Below are 14,391 nucleotides of genomic sequence, written 5' to 3'. Positions count from 1 at the left end.
AAACTACCATTGCCGAGCACTTTAATAGGCACTTCCATAGTGTATTCTCAAATCGAAATCCATGTAGGTTTCGTAGTGATGCATTTTGTTTTCCTGATCCAGATGTTGTATCACTGCCAGGATTAACTTCACTGTTGTTAAATCTTAAAACTAAGTCGACTTCTTGTCCGGATAAAATCCCCAACGTATTTTTGCGTCGTTATGCAGAAGTTATTTTTAATTTCTTTCAATAATATTTCGCACGTCGTTTGCAACAGGAAGACTGCCTTCCTACTGGAGGACAGCTTGTGTTGTGCCTGTGCCTAAAAAGGGTGACATGGCACTTGTTGCTAATTATCGTCCCATTTCACTCACTTCCACTGGTTGTAAATTGGCAGAGCATATTTTAGCTAACTACATAGCCAAATTTCTAGATGACAATGGTGTACTTTCTTCTGTTCAACATGGTTTTAGGAAAGGCTTTTCCACTGTGACCCAAATAACATCGGTTATTCACAGCTTTGCAACAGTCCTTAACCACTCGGGGCAGGTCGATGCCATTTTTTTAGATTTTCAATAAGCTTTTATGTTGTGTCACATGCTAAATATATAAACTTGAACTAATTGGTCTTCCTAAATTTGTAATCACGTAGGTTTCGTCATATCTCACCAACGGTGTACAGTTTGTTAGCATTGACGGTTATAATTCAAATTCTTTACCAGTTACTTCAGGTGTTCCACAAGGTAGTGTGCTAGGCCCGTTGTTATTTCTAATATATATATTAATGATATCATTACGGTTATATCTGAACCGGTCCAAATTAGGCTCTTTGCTGATGATTGCATTTTGTTCAACGAAATTAACAGCCCTAAAGACCAAATCCTCCTTAACTCTAGCCTCCAGAAAATTGGCACATGGTGCAGTAATTGGGAGATGCAGCTTAATTCCGCGAAAACAGTGTTTATGAAAATCGCCAACAAAAACATTGTACACTCATTTCCTTACACCTTCCCATCGCATCCTCTTATAGAAGTTAAGAAATATAAATACCTCGGTGTTATCATAACTAGTAATCTAAGTTGGAACAGTCATATTGTCAATGCATGCTCATCCTCCCACAGAAAACTTGGACTTCTTCGCCACAAACTTAAAAACGTTCCTTCCCGGATAAAGCAGTTAGCATACTACAGCCTCATAAGACTCAAACTAGAGTGTTCTTGCACAGTCTGGGACCCTTATACCAAAAAGAATATTGAGGCATTGGAGGATTTACAGCGGAAAGCCGAGTGGTTCATCTTTTCTAAATATCGCGCATCTGACTCTCCTTCCATTTTAATGAAAGAAAATGTCATCCCACTACTGCAAATACGTAAAAAATCCAGAGACTAAAATTTCTATTTCTGCTGAAAAACAACAAACTCGCCATGAGTAACGATGTTAACCTTGCACCCCTTGCAACTCGTCCCACAAGACATCATTATGCACATTCTTTAACGCCGTATCAGACTAAAATTAATGCCTTTAAATATTCTTTTTATCCATGCACTATCGAGGAATGGAACAAGCTGCCTTCTAACGTCATCATGTCCATTGATTCCATTGACAAATTGTTGTAATCTACCTCATAATCGTGTTTCGTGTTTATGCATGTTTTACTGTAAGAGTTGAACAAGTCCTAGTGTATTTTACTTATGTTTCGCACGATGAATTGATATTCAAAATGCTGTATTTTTTTCGCCCCTCCTGCTAGGGCCTACTTAGTGCCTGCAGTATTTGTTAAATAAATAAAATTGTCCAAATCAAGCAGCCGAGGCGGTAATGAGTTTGTATTCGCAAGGCCGGTCGTTAAATGTGCCTGGCTTTGATAGGTCAGCAGGTCCCGTGGGACCCACTCAATACGTGCAGGCTGCGGGATGCGTGCCGCGAGCCGGTGGATGTCCTGACATCGTTGGAAAGCGGCTAACACGTCGTAGCAACCGGACTACTTGAAGGGCGTCAGTGCGGATGACAACGCGGGCCACAGGGAGCATAGTTATGTCGGCCACGGAGCAGAGTGCTTCTTGAACAGCAACGAGCTCAGCACAAAAGGACGAAGGGGGTTCCGTAAGCTGAAACCAAGAGGTTTGATTCAGGGCAGGTCGGCACGGACAGTAGACAGCTGTGGTTGCTTTGTAGTCTTGTATGCTTGCGTCTACGTAGACAACAATGGAACCATCAGGCAGGCAAGAATCTTGTTCCTCAAATTTCTGGCGAAGCAACGATGCCGAATTAGCAGATGTTGGCCGGCGATTACCTGTTGGCTCGTTGTCGCTGAGCTGTACAAACTTCCATGGGGGAAGAACTGGCGTTGGCGGCTGAAGAATGCAGTGTGACGATGCATAAGTTTTCAGTGCATGCATGGAGTGCGATAGACTGGCCTTAAGGCTGCGCACTTCACGGCGCTGCTGCACCAGTTCATCAATGGTATTCAGTTGCGCATTCTCTTGTAAAGCTATGACCGGTGTGATGCGTGGAAGGCATCTAATTGTCCTCATAGACTCTCGGTTCATGGCTCCAAGGCGATCCCATTCGGCTCTTGTAACATGTTTAAACTGGGCTTGATAAACAATACGTAGCTGCAGAACTGCCCTCACCAATTGCCGTGCAACGAACGAGCCTGTGCCACCAGTTTTAGGAGCAATTCTTCTAATCAAACCTAAAGTCTCAATAGCTTGCCTTTTTGCCTGAGAAAGCCATGCAGTCGCTGATCCTGATTGGTGAATCATAAAGCCAAGGATTTTTACACTCGGACTTTCCTGTAGTGGGATGCCTGATAGACAAAGACGGATTGGAGTTGCAGCAAGTTTACGGCGTCCCCAGCGGTTGGCGACTCACGTGTATGTTGTTTTATGCACTGATAGCTGAAGTTCGATGGATGATGAGTAATTACAGGTAACATCCAAGGCAGATTGAAGGGCGGCCTCCTGAGTACGGAGATCTTGGTGAGTACTCCACACAGTGATGTCAGCGTACTGAAGAAATTTTATCTCACGGATGTCATGTCAGCGCCAAGCCAGTGGGATGAAAGCAATATTAAATAACGTCGGCGACAATACTGGTCCCTGGGGCACGCCGCGGAGAGCAACAAATGATCCGACCGCTTCGCCGCTGAGGCGTATTGCAAATTTTCTGCCTTGCAAAAATGATGCGACAAAACTACGCACTCTCAGAGGGAGATGAAGCATGTCAATGGAGTTCAGAATGGCTGCATGACTGATGATGTCATATGCCTTTTCAACGTCCATTGCTAAAACAGTACGCCCATTGCGGCTGCGGGTAGATGACAAACCTGCAGATGCCAAGACTGCCAACCCGTCCTCTGTACCAATATATGGACGAAAGTCGACTTGTGCTAGGTGATAAAAACCGTGCTGCTCTAGTCACCAGGACAATCGCGTGGCAAGGATTTTCTCCGCCAGCTTGCACAGCGTAGGAGTTAAGGAGATAGGTCGTAAGTTGGCAAGGTCCGTCGGAGGCTTTCCTGGTTTCGGGAAAGGAATCACGACAGCGGATTTCCACCTCTCGGGCACTACGCCATCCAACCATACTTTGTTATGGTGTCTAGGAGTTGAGGGAATGTAGCGCTACTCAGGTTATTGTACACCTCGTACTGAATATTGTCCGGTGCGGGCTCTGTTTTCCGTTCCGCATCATCTATTGCAGCCAGCAACTCAGGCATAGAGAATGGACTCGCAATTCCATCTACGTCGACATCAGACGGCATTTGATATACATGCGCTGGGATGCCTGCCATATTTAAACTAGCGGCTGAAGAAAGCACAGCATCGTATTTTGGGAAAAATTTTCGCGCTGCTTCTTCGGCGAAATCATCTGGCGACAAGTTAGCCGCGAAGCATGCGGTTGCTGCTGCGTCAGTCGAACGGCGACCGCGTTCCATTGTACGGAATGTTCGCCAGAGAGAGGCATTCGAGGATTTTGCAGAAAATTGTTCGCACCACGCATGCCACTGCCGTCTAGAGAGGTAGCGTTCATATTTGCGTGCCTTAGCTGTAAGATAGTGCAATCGCGTACGTGCCTGCGACGAGGAAGGGTCTCGCGTAGCAGTCAGCTCCGCTTGACGACGTGCCGCCCACAAGTTAAGAAGGCTGAGGTCTGGTGCCGGTCGACCAAAATCAGTCCATGTGGTAGTTGTAGCACGGTTGAGCGCTGTTTGTATGCGCTCAACAAGGATTGGTGAAGAGTCCGAGGAGAGATTGTCCATACAGGAGCGAAAACTGTCCCCGTTGATCACAGAACATTTGTAGCGTAAATGTCGTAAAGGTGAGGTCTGAAGGCCGACGATGATAGGGTGATGATCCCTTCCCCAGCAGTCTGGCTCCATGTGCCAGGAGGGAGTACCCGGACCCGACCACCACGTCAAGTCTGGAGCATAGGAAGCACTGCGAGTTTGACGCACTGGCCGTGTTGCTGTCCCAGGATGGTTGAGCAACACAAACTGGGCATCCGTGAAGGCGTCCCGCACACGCCTGCCACGAGGGCTTGAAGTGGGGTACCCCCAATCCTGGTGAGGGGCGTTAAAGTCGCCTCCGACTAAAATCGGAAACCCGGGATACTGCCGACGGACACTTGTTAACCAGCCAAGATTAATACGGGAGGAAGCACCACCAGCTGGTCTAACGTAAATTGAAACCACAGCGGTTCCATTCTTAGGTTTCGCAGCCACTGCCACTACATCTTTATACGACGTGCACCAGTTTTCGAGAGCAAGGCGTACATGCGGAAAACGTGAGTCCACATACATCGCCGCCTTTCCCGGAAAAGCAGCAGTTTGTACACGACGGTCTATCATTGAAGGAGACATGTAGGCACTGAAGCCTGGAATCGATGGCAAGGCATTTGTTTTCTGCAGCAACATGACCCATACCTGGAGCTTGGGAATTTGTAGTCGGGTCTTGAGCTCTCCTACCTTCGTGGAAATGCCTCTGCAGTTCCACTGCAGCACACCAGCAGGACTGGAACTTGCCATTTCTAGTTACTAGCCCAAGCGCTGCAGATTCACGGACGTCAGGTTGGACAACTGGTTGACCCTAAACCAGAGCAAAGAAGTCGCAGAGTTGTCCAGTGGCATTGCGGTAATCTGGGAAGAAGCGGTAGGAAATCACACTGGTGGGCGGCAGGAAGGCGATGTTGCTGCGCCATTGACAGATATGACGGATGATTCCGCTGCCCGTCTACGTCGAGCGAGCAGTTCACGGTGTTGCCGGAGCTTGGTGACGTCCGCTAGAAGACGTGCGATTTGTTCGTCGACTGCGGCCATATCATCCTGCGGTAGTTCCGGCACACTGCGCTGTTTTGCTGGCTGTTTTCGGAGACGTTCTTTTCGCACAGTACCGTTAGAAGACTGCTGAGCTGAAGGATCATGCGAGGTGTGCTCAGGGAGCTCCGGCTACTTGTCGTCATCCCACTGGAGAGCTGCGAACCGATTGGATGTCTGCAATGAAGTTATACTGTCTTGTATTGGCCAATGCTTAGTCATTCGACGACAAGCCTGTTGTGTTGCCTTTTGTTTTGTCGGACAGTTTGGAGATGTTATCTCGTGGTCGTCGGACTTACAAAGGCCGCATCGATAAGCCACTTTTCTTTTCGATGTACATTCACCGGCAGCAGTGAAGGGGCAGGATTTGCGCATATGCCCAGTATGGAAGCAGTTATAGCAGTATACCGCACTCGGTTTATATGACCGAGGCCGTAAAATACAGCCGTAATAGTACAGACGGGCTGGTAGTGTCAGAGGGTCTTGCAAGGTGACTATGCAAGAGCGCCCCTTTCGCATGCGTCCTGCCTGGATGGCACGGTGCGGGGGACAGTACAGCTTACGCTGGAGTGCAGCTTGATCCTCAGCGATGTCGACGTTGTAGACGACGCAACGCTGCAAGTCGGAGCCTTCAACTAAATACACTTGTACTGGCACTGAGATTTCGCTTGTTAGTGAAATACTGGTGAGCGTTTGTAGCGGTTCTATGGCAGTCAGAGTCGGAAGCCACACTGCAATGGTGTTGGACTTTGTCCTGGCTGTGAACCCCAGAAAACCTTTGGTTCCGAGGCACGCATCCAAGTTAGCTTGTAAAATCTTGTTTGGTATATCCGTGAGGCTTTTGTTGGCCAATGATTTAATGGTCACTTTGTAAGAAGACGATCCGGGTGTAGGCTCCACCGAGTTCTCGATCGTAAGACAAGTGCGCTTACCTTGGGAGCCATCACTTGCCGAAGGTGGAATCGGTTGGCTGTCGTTTGAGGGACGCTTTTGTGAGTTGCGCGAGGGCACTTTTGCACGGGTAGAGGTGTCGATAAGTCCATTGGAATGCCCGGTTCATCATGCCGTGCGGTTTGAGGCCCATCCTGTGGTGTAGAGTTGATGGTCATTGGCCCTGGTGGCAGATCACTTACGAGCCGTTCGGCATTTCGGGAAGGCAGGAGGGGTGCATCTGCCGATGAACCGGGAGCACAAAGCTGGGCCTGGCGCCGTGGATCAGGTGTCGACTGCGTGGCAGGTGCTGCCACGAGAGCCGCCAGCAGAGCCAACTCCGCCAGTGTGGCAGCGGAGGCACTAGGCCTAGCGTCTGTGCCCAGCTCAGCTGCACTCATGCATGGTTTCCAGGAGGCGTCAGAAGGTGGGAGGACGTCCGTAGCTTCTTCAGAAAGCGAGGATGCAGTCGTCTTCAAATAGGTCACGTATTTACGTGGATGGCGAGGTTTTTCCGAATAGCGATGTGAAGCCACTTTAGCGGGGACACACTTCTTGTCAGATTGAAAGCTTCGTCAAATAAATAGTAAAACGACATCTCCAGTTAGGAAAACAAGGCCTCTGTTAACTATGTGAATACTTTTCATCGCAATAGAAGCGCTTGTTATAAGTGCCGGTGAGCGCCTACTATGAAGAAATGTGTTGAACAATATTTCATTATTTTGAAATAAAAGAAGTTTGCTTGCCCATTCGATATATGGGGACAGTGAGGCAAAACGTTCATTGGTGGCTTTTTGACAGTTTTGAGATTTGACATATACGGAGAGGGCTACTAAAAAAAACGCTGCACAGCCAGCTTGAGTACGTCAGCCCTTTACATACAGGCAACAGGCGGGAAAAAAGTCACAGCGCACACATTATTAGAAAATTCGGTGCACGAAGGCATTCCTACGTCATTTAAACAAAACGGCATTTCAGCAAAGCAACCTAGAGGGTGACTTTTTTTAATTTGTACATACTTTTATGTTAGAAACTGGGAGAGATATCTTGGTGCGGTCTGTTGGCCTTGACAGTACCGCCGTCATCGCGCTTAACACGAACGCTCGATTGCGCGTCCAACACTGACATTACAGCCCCTGAGCGCTGGGCGCACAGGCTGCTCTGAGTCCGAGGCAATGCTGCACGGTGTGGTTGCGATGGTTGGAGAGAGATGCTGTCCTGCTTCCACCATGATAGGAAGGCACGTGCACGAGCGTTCGTGTTAATCGTGCTGACGGCGGCACAGCAAGGCCGAATTAAGCGAATACTCAACGTGTTATCTAATCAACTTGTTTATTTGGATTTTGTGGGCTGGGTACCTTATATTTCAAAATCTATGGCAGTTACACTCTTGATCCAGACATATTATGTTGACAGCTTAACACCCATCAAATAGAAATCCTTCCTGCAATCAAATTTATAAAGTTATTCCTTTAAAACACGGCTGTCATATGATTTAGCCCTATTTATTAATGTCACCACTGTGTGGGCATGTGTTTCGGGAAGAGTTAGTGTGAAAATCGCTGCTGCTCAATAATTTGCTATATTTTTGGTGGAAATGAGGCAAGATTCACCATTGAGCATTTATTTTAGTGATGTTTTTGTATGTTTTGAAAAGTTAACTAGTAAAAAACAGAAACATGGGATAAAAAGATTGCCGTTGTCGCAATTAGACGATGCGTGCATCGCTTCCTTGCTGATGCCTGCAAAGGGGGTCAGGGCTCTTCAAGCTGCTCCCACGGAGACTTTTGCTCGGCCTCCTCCATATATTGTATGAAAATGAAGAATTGAAAATGAAACTGAATTCAATTACAAACGAATCGGCGTACCCCAAGGGTAAAAAATTGGCGGTGGTTTAGCTCTGGTTAAACCTGGAGTGACGCGATAGCTACAGCTGGCCGGGTGGCACTTGCTCAGTTGAACTGCAAAGTAAGTCCTTTCCCCGCTCCGTTTCGCTGGGCGTTCCTCCTTCATCTTCGTCCAACTTGACACGGCGCATGCACGCAGCTGTTGCAGCTTGGTTTCGCCAGCAGCAGCCGCTCCGCACGACGTGCTGGTCACGTGACAAACCACGTGACGAACCACGTGACCAGCCACGGCGCGGCGCCGCCGACAGCTGCTCCGTACTACCTGACCAACCACGTGAGAGCGTGGCGGCGCCGCCACGCTGAAGGCTCGAAATGCTACCGTAATGAAGCTATCGCTACAATAATTTGTACGTGCATTTGTCCGACTCTGTAGTTTTCTTTTCGTTGGCTTGCTGCAGCGTTGTTTTAACATTCTGGGCTAAGTATGTTGCTGGGCGAGTTGGTTGGCATTCATTCTTAAAAAGGCAGCGCTGGCGGTCGACGCACAAGTACCGGAAGTGGGCACAACTGCGCTGATTGTGAGCGCATTTGTGTCCACTTCTTCTTATTGACCTTCGGCCGCCAGGGCTGCGTTTATCATAATTAAAATGCTGGTTCTATTCTTATAACAAATCTCAACTTTGTAAGCATATTAGGTACTTTGCAGTGCACTGACCACAGAAACATGACGAACCGTTAAACCCGGGGTGATTCACAGCCAGAAAGTTATTACAAAACTCACCTGCCTAGCTTCGTCATTGATTTTCCGACCAGGATTTTTGAGAAGCGCGAAGCCGGCCGCGATCTTCTTCAGCAGCCCCTCCTGGTCCATCTTTCCGCCGGCTCCACGGAGACGCAGAGAGGGCGTCGACTCTGGCGGGTCGAGGAAGAGCACCGTGGTGTCCGGCTGCCTACGGCGACGCGCGGTAGTCAGGGAGGGCCGGAACAGGGCTCCGAGGCCCAGCTCACGGTCCAGCATCCCCACAACGCGGGTCAGGTTGGGCAGGCTCGATGGTGACGTGCTGTTTGAGGCCACGCTGTACGGGTAGCACTGTGTGAAGAAGGGGGAACTTTATTAGAGCGAAAGCTATAATCCGGAAGTTCAGACCACAGCAAAATCATCTCTTGCGTGTATGTGCCTAGCGCAAGCGCTCCTCTTGTCATCTTCTGTGAAGCACTAATCCGAAGGTTCTGACACACAGAAAAAAAAGAAAAATCGTTTTTTTTTGCTTCTCCGCCAAAAAAAGACAGAAAATTGAATCAGTAATCATGTGTCAGCCGATAGCAGACATAACAGACGATAGGTCGAGCCATAGCATTTGGGCAATGGCCAGGGCCAAATTTGGAGGCCACCATCGTGTCAGGCACGCTCAGTTATGTTTGAACATCGCTTTTGGTCAAATCAGCCAAGGTCAATCTTTCAATGTCAATCTGTTCTTATGCTGTGCACCTCAAAGTGAAACCAGGGTCAAATCACGCATGAAATGGTGAGCAACATTTGCCTTGAGTAGAGCTACCGCTCTAAAAGAGAACCGAGCATAAATCCTGAAGAATCGAGAGGGCCTCAGATTACGTAGTCCCAATGATGACGGTTGGGATGGAAATCCGATGATCCGTCGCGGAAGCAAGAACATAAAAGAGGGGTTTGTGCATCGTTACGCGTTGACTGTCTTCATACGGTCTCAAAAGTTGTCAGCGTTGTTACATGCTACAGTAAAACTCTCAACTCTTTCAAAAGCCATTTGTCTTTTTGATTCGAAATGAATATTTGTTAGCATAAAAAGAACATTCGGGCCTCAATAAATCCAATTTATTAGTTTCCACACGAAAAATTCCAATGGTTATTTTTTAGACGAAAATAAAAACTTTCACATAAAATGTAATTAAGACTGGAAATAACATTAAAACACCAGGATTTAGGAAATCAGAATCCTGGTGTTCATGAAATCCTTCTTTGTTTTGGAAGTGCACATGATGCAGGAAATCAAGAAAAATGTCATTTGTACCAGTGGAAAGATCTATCATCAAGAAAATGGGTGGAGATGTGCTAGCAAGCTCAGTGCTTTGTTGAATAGCTTTTGCTGCTTTCGATAAATGGCTAAAAAATCTCCATTTTCCCTGGGAAGGGGGGCTTATTTCCCTTGAAACGAAAAAATTATCGCTAGCTAAAGCACAATAGGAAAAGCTTCGAGGTTGCTATACGCATACCGTTATGTAAAGAGTGTCTCAAACGGTTGACCAATTAACCGCTCTAATATGGTAATGACACTTTATCAGTATAAGGCGCAACCTTTGTAGACGTAGATTGGCAAGGTAGTGGAAAGGCCTGAAACCCACGTTTGTCCAAAGCGTCCGACCAATGCCGCAAAACGTTCAACAGCACTAATAAATCCAATGCTGCCTTTGCTTCAGTTCACCTGCTTCTAATTTCCGCAAGGAGTAATTCTCTCTACCAACCAAGTGTAACTCGCACTCAGGAACCAGTGGGCTGTGGCCTAATCTTGGTTGAAGGAATCATTTTTCACTTGAAACTAAAAAAAGATTATTTCAGGATACACGGTTCCTTTTTATCGGTTGAAACCAAAAACTCCAACGCCTAATTTTAGGTTGGCACTGTGGTAGTGCTTATTCGCGCAGTAGGAAATAGCTCACTCTTTTTCAGCTTCACATACAAGCGTGCCGCCGAGACATACGTCAGACTTTTCGAGATGCGTCGTCAATGCTAAAAAAAATTAGCGGTGGCTTAGCTCTGCGTTGCCTAGTATACTTAGCGGAAGCTACCGTAACGAGCAAGGCTTCCCTTCTTCCGTGGCTTGCAACTGACGGCCGAGTGCATCGCCTACCGTAATCGTTCGGTGACAAGACGCGCATGCGCATTAAGGCGCATAGCTAGTCATGGCGTCAAAGAGCAGCGGGGGAGTGGGCGAGGCGGCGGAGTCGGCGGGGGCGCAGATGTGACGTCACGCGCGGCGCACCCGTGGCGAAACTTGCGCTTGCGCAGCAGGAGCAGATGGCCAAGACGGACGAAATCGCTCCGGCCAATGTAGTGTAGCTTTCGCTACAAAATTGAGCTGCCTACTCGCTCGAACCCCGAAATTCGTTGGGTAATGAATGCAACTTATGGCCTGTTGGATTAATCTAAGCTAAAATGAAACACCCGCGTTGGCCTAGTAGTCCTTCTAATAGCGACGCAGCACATGCAATTCCACCCTTTAGTGGGAAATTTCTAGTGTGCCTTTCAAGCAGTATTCACACGGACGATAAAATTCTTCTCTAAGGGAGTGTTAGTGCGCACACGCCGAGCTTCTGAGAGGCCGTGCGATACCGGAGCTTCCGATTACCCCGGCGCAGGAGACATTTCATTCATTCATTCATTGTTTATTTATTTATTTATTGCATATCTTACAAAATACAAACATTGATGGACACATAGCCATTGGCTAGTAACGGTTTTAATGAGCAAGTCCCATTACGGTGAAAGCCAGCGGCGTGTGTTGGTGAGCGTACTCAAGGATGGTACAGAAAACCACAGATGAAAAGAACACGTCGTCAAGCCGCCGTGGGACGCACACAGCAAGCCGAGCACCGCAATTTCAGATAATGAGGTACACGTCGTTCGTCTATAAATACTCCCCACCGGGCGACCTAAATGCGGAGCCAGTTTTCCCGACTACATTCGTACCGAAATTGTCCCGCACCTGTTCGTCGTACAGCCTTCTGAGTGGTGTCATACGATTTCTTTTTGCATATTGTCACCGAGAAACGGTTGACGTAAGCAGGGCTGGTTTACATGCGTTACTTATACACGCAAGACGTTTTTGGTACGCGCTAGGCAGCAGGCAGCACCAGAGATGAAGGCGACTAAGAACCTAGCTCCGAATAGCTCAAGGCTTGCCAACTGCCACGAAATGCAGTTTAGCCGCGATACGGCGCCACTAGAGGAATTAGTAGTGTGGCATTGCTCCACCTCTCTGAAATACGCCAACTCGGTGTGGTAGCAATGGGAGGCAGGACCACTAGGGTAGTCGCACGTGTGGTGTAGACACGCGCGAGGGGCTAGCGGGCGGGGTACGGCTTCATCCGGGCGACGTGGGCAACTTCGGAGGTCGGCCGTCTAGAAGAGCGAACTGTTTCCTGGGGGAGAACTTCGTAGGTAACTTCACTGAGCTGGCGGAACACCTCTTAGGGGCCAAAGTATCGGCGCAGAAGCTTCTCAGAGCGTCCTCGCATGCGGATTGGGCTCCACACCCAGACTTGTTCGCCGGGCTGATAACGCCCATTTCGGTGGCGCAGGTTAAAGCGCCGAGCGTCGAGGACTTGCTGGTGCCGGATGAGCTGTCGAGCGAGTTGGCAGGCGGCCTCAGCGTAACGAACGAATTGGGCAGCACCAATAACAGAGGAGGTAGTGCTAGCTGGAAGCAGCTCGCATCCAGCATGGTTGTGGCTTCGCGACCGTGTACTAAACGAAATGGAGTGAAGCGTGTCGTTTCCTGGACCGCAGTATTATAGGCAAAGGTGACGTAAGGAAGTATGGCATCCCAGTTCCGGTGGTTCGCGTCGACATACGTGGAGATCATGTCGGCGATCGTCATGTTGAGCCGTTCGGTGAGGCCGTTCGTTTGAGGGTGGTAAGCGGTTGTTTTGCGGTGACTGGTGGCGCTCAGGCGCATAACCCCCTGCGTAAGGGCCAAGGTGAACGCTGTTCCTCTGTCAGTTATAACGATGGCGGGCGCACCCTGACGAAGAGCAATGTTTTGAATGAAAAAGTTCGCAATTTCGTCAGCAGTACCACGGGGAAGAGGTTTAGTCTCAGAGTATCGGCTGAGGTAGTCGGTGGCGACCACAATATAGCGGTTACCCAGCGAGGACTCTGGAAATGGGCCGAGTAAGTCCATGCCGACTTGAGGGAAAGGGACCTGAGGGTGATCAATAGGCTGGAGTAGGCCAGCTGGCTTAGTCGGCGGCGTATTGCGACACTGGCACTAGCGGCAAGTTCTTACCTAACGCTTCACAACTTCAGCAACCCTGGGCCAGTAGTACTTTTGCCGTATTCGTGCCAAATTTCGACAAAAACCCAAGTGACCAGAAGATGGGTCACCATGGCTGGCCTGCAGGAATTCGTCGCGAAGGGCCGTAGGCACGACGAGTAGACAGACAGCTTCCGTTGGACTGTATTTTTTCTTATACAGAACGCGGTCAGGTAAACAGAACGACAGCCCGCGCGAGAAGATTCGCTGGGGAGACTGAGCGCTTCTTTCCAGACACTCAATGAGGGGCCGTAGTTCACTGTCGTCTCTTTGGTGTTGAATGAGAACCGACGTGTAGATGGCGCCAAGAAAAAACGAATCGTCGTTGAGGTCAGCTCGGGGGTCCTCGATAGGAGCACGAGACAAAAAGTCGGCATCACTGTGCTTCCTACCAGAGTAATAGACGATGGTGACATCGAATTCCTGAAGTCGAAGGCTCCAGCGCGCAAGCCCTCCCGAAGGGTCTTTTAGGTTTGCGAGCGAACGCAGCAAGCGGTGGTCACTGACGGCCCTGAAAGGGCGGCCATATAGGTACGGGCGAAATTTAGCTACTGCGCACACAATTGCCAGGCATTGTTTTTCGGTGGTGGTATAGTTCGCTTCAGATCGTGACAAGGTGCGGCTCGCGTATGCGATTACGAGTGCGAGACCATCCTGCCTCTGCACAAGGACAGCACCGAGGACGATGTTGCTGGCGTCTGTGTACAGTTCAGTGTCGGCTGACTCGTCGAAGTGTCCAAAGATGGGCATACTTTGGAGACGAGTTCGGAGGTCTTCAAAGGCCTTCTGTTGCTCCAGGGCCTAGAATAACGGTTCGGAATCCTTAGTGAGTTGGGTGAGATGCCCAGCGATCTGGGAGAAATTCTGCACAAAACGCCGATAATAGGCACAGAGACCCAGAAAGCAGCGCACGCTTCGCTTATCGGTGGGCACAGGAAAAGCAGCCATGGCGGCGGCTGTCTTATCGGGGTCGGTGCTAACCCTTTTAGCACTCACGATGTGGCCCAGAAACTTCAACTCTTCGAAAGCGAAGTGACACTTTTCGGGCCTCAGGGAAAGACCGCCCAACCGAATTGCTTCGAACACAGCGCACAGGCAACTCAGGTGCACTTCGAACGTGTCAGAGAAGATGACAACGTCATCCAAGTACACGAGACAGGACTGCCATTTGAGATCGGCAAGAGTAGTGTCCATCATCCTCTGGAAAGTTGCGAGACGAGCATAGGAAGAAAGGGAGCACCCGGAATTCGTACA

General features: G+C 48.9%; 1 pseudogene across 1 annotated transcript in view; it reads right to left on the bottom strand.

Moving 5' to 3' along the window:
- LOC144108671 (uncharacterized) overlaps nucleotides 1-14,391 on the bottom strand; it is a 53,888-nt pseudogene that overhangs the window by 27,304 nt on the left and 12,193 nt on the right. Inside the window, exon 4 of the transcript XR_013309494.1 lies at nucleotides 8,853-9,161. The product of XR_013309494.1 is annotated as an uncharacterized LOC144108671 (transcript). The remainder of the gene's footprint in view (nucleotides 1-8,852; nucleotides 9,162-14,391) is intronic.

This window comes from Amblyomma americanum, chromosome 10 (genome assembly GCF_052857255.1).
Source record: "Amblyomma americanum isolate KBUSLIRL-KWMA chromosome 10, ASM5285725v1, whole genome shotgun sequence".
NCBI lineage: Eukaryota > Metazoa > Arthropoda > Arachnida > Ixodida > Ixodidae > Amblyomma > Amblyomma americanum.
The sequence above is the reverse complement of the archived record's forward strand: the minus strand, read 5'-3'. Positions and strand labels throughout refer to the sequence as shown.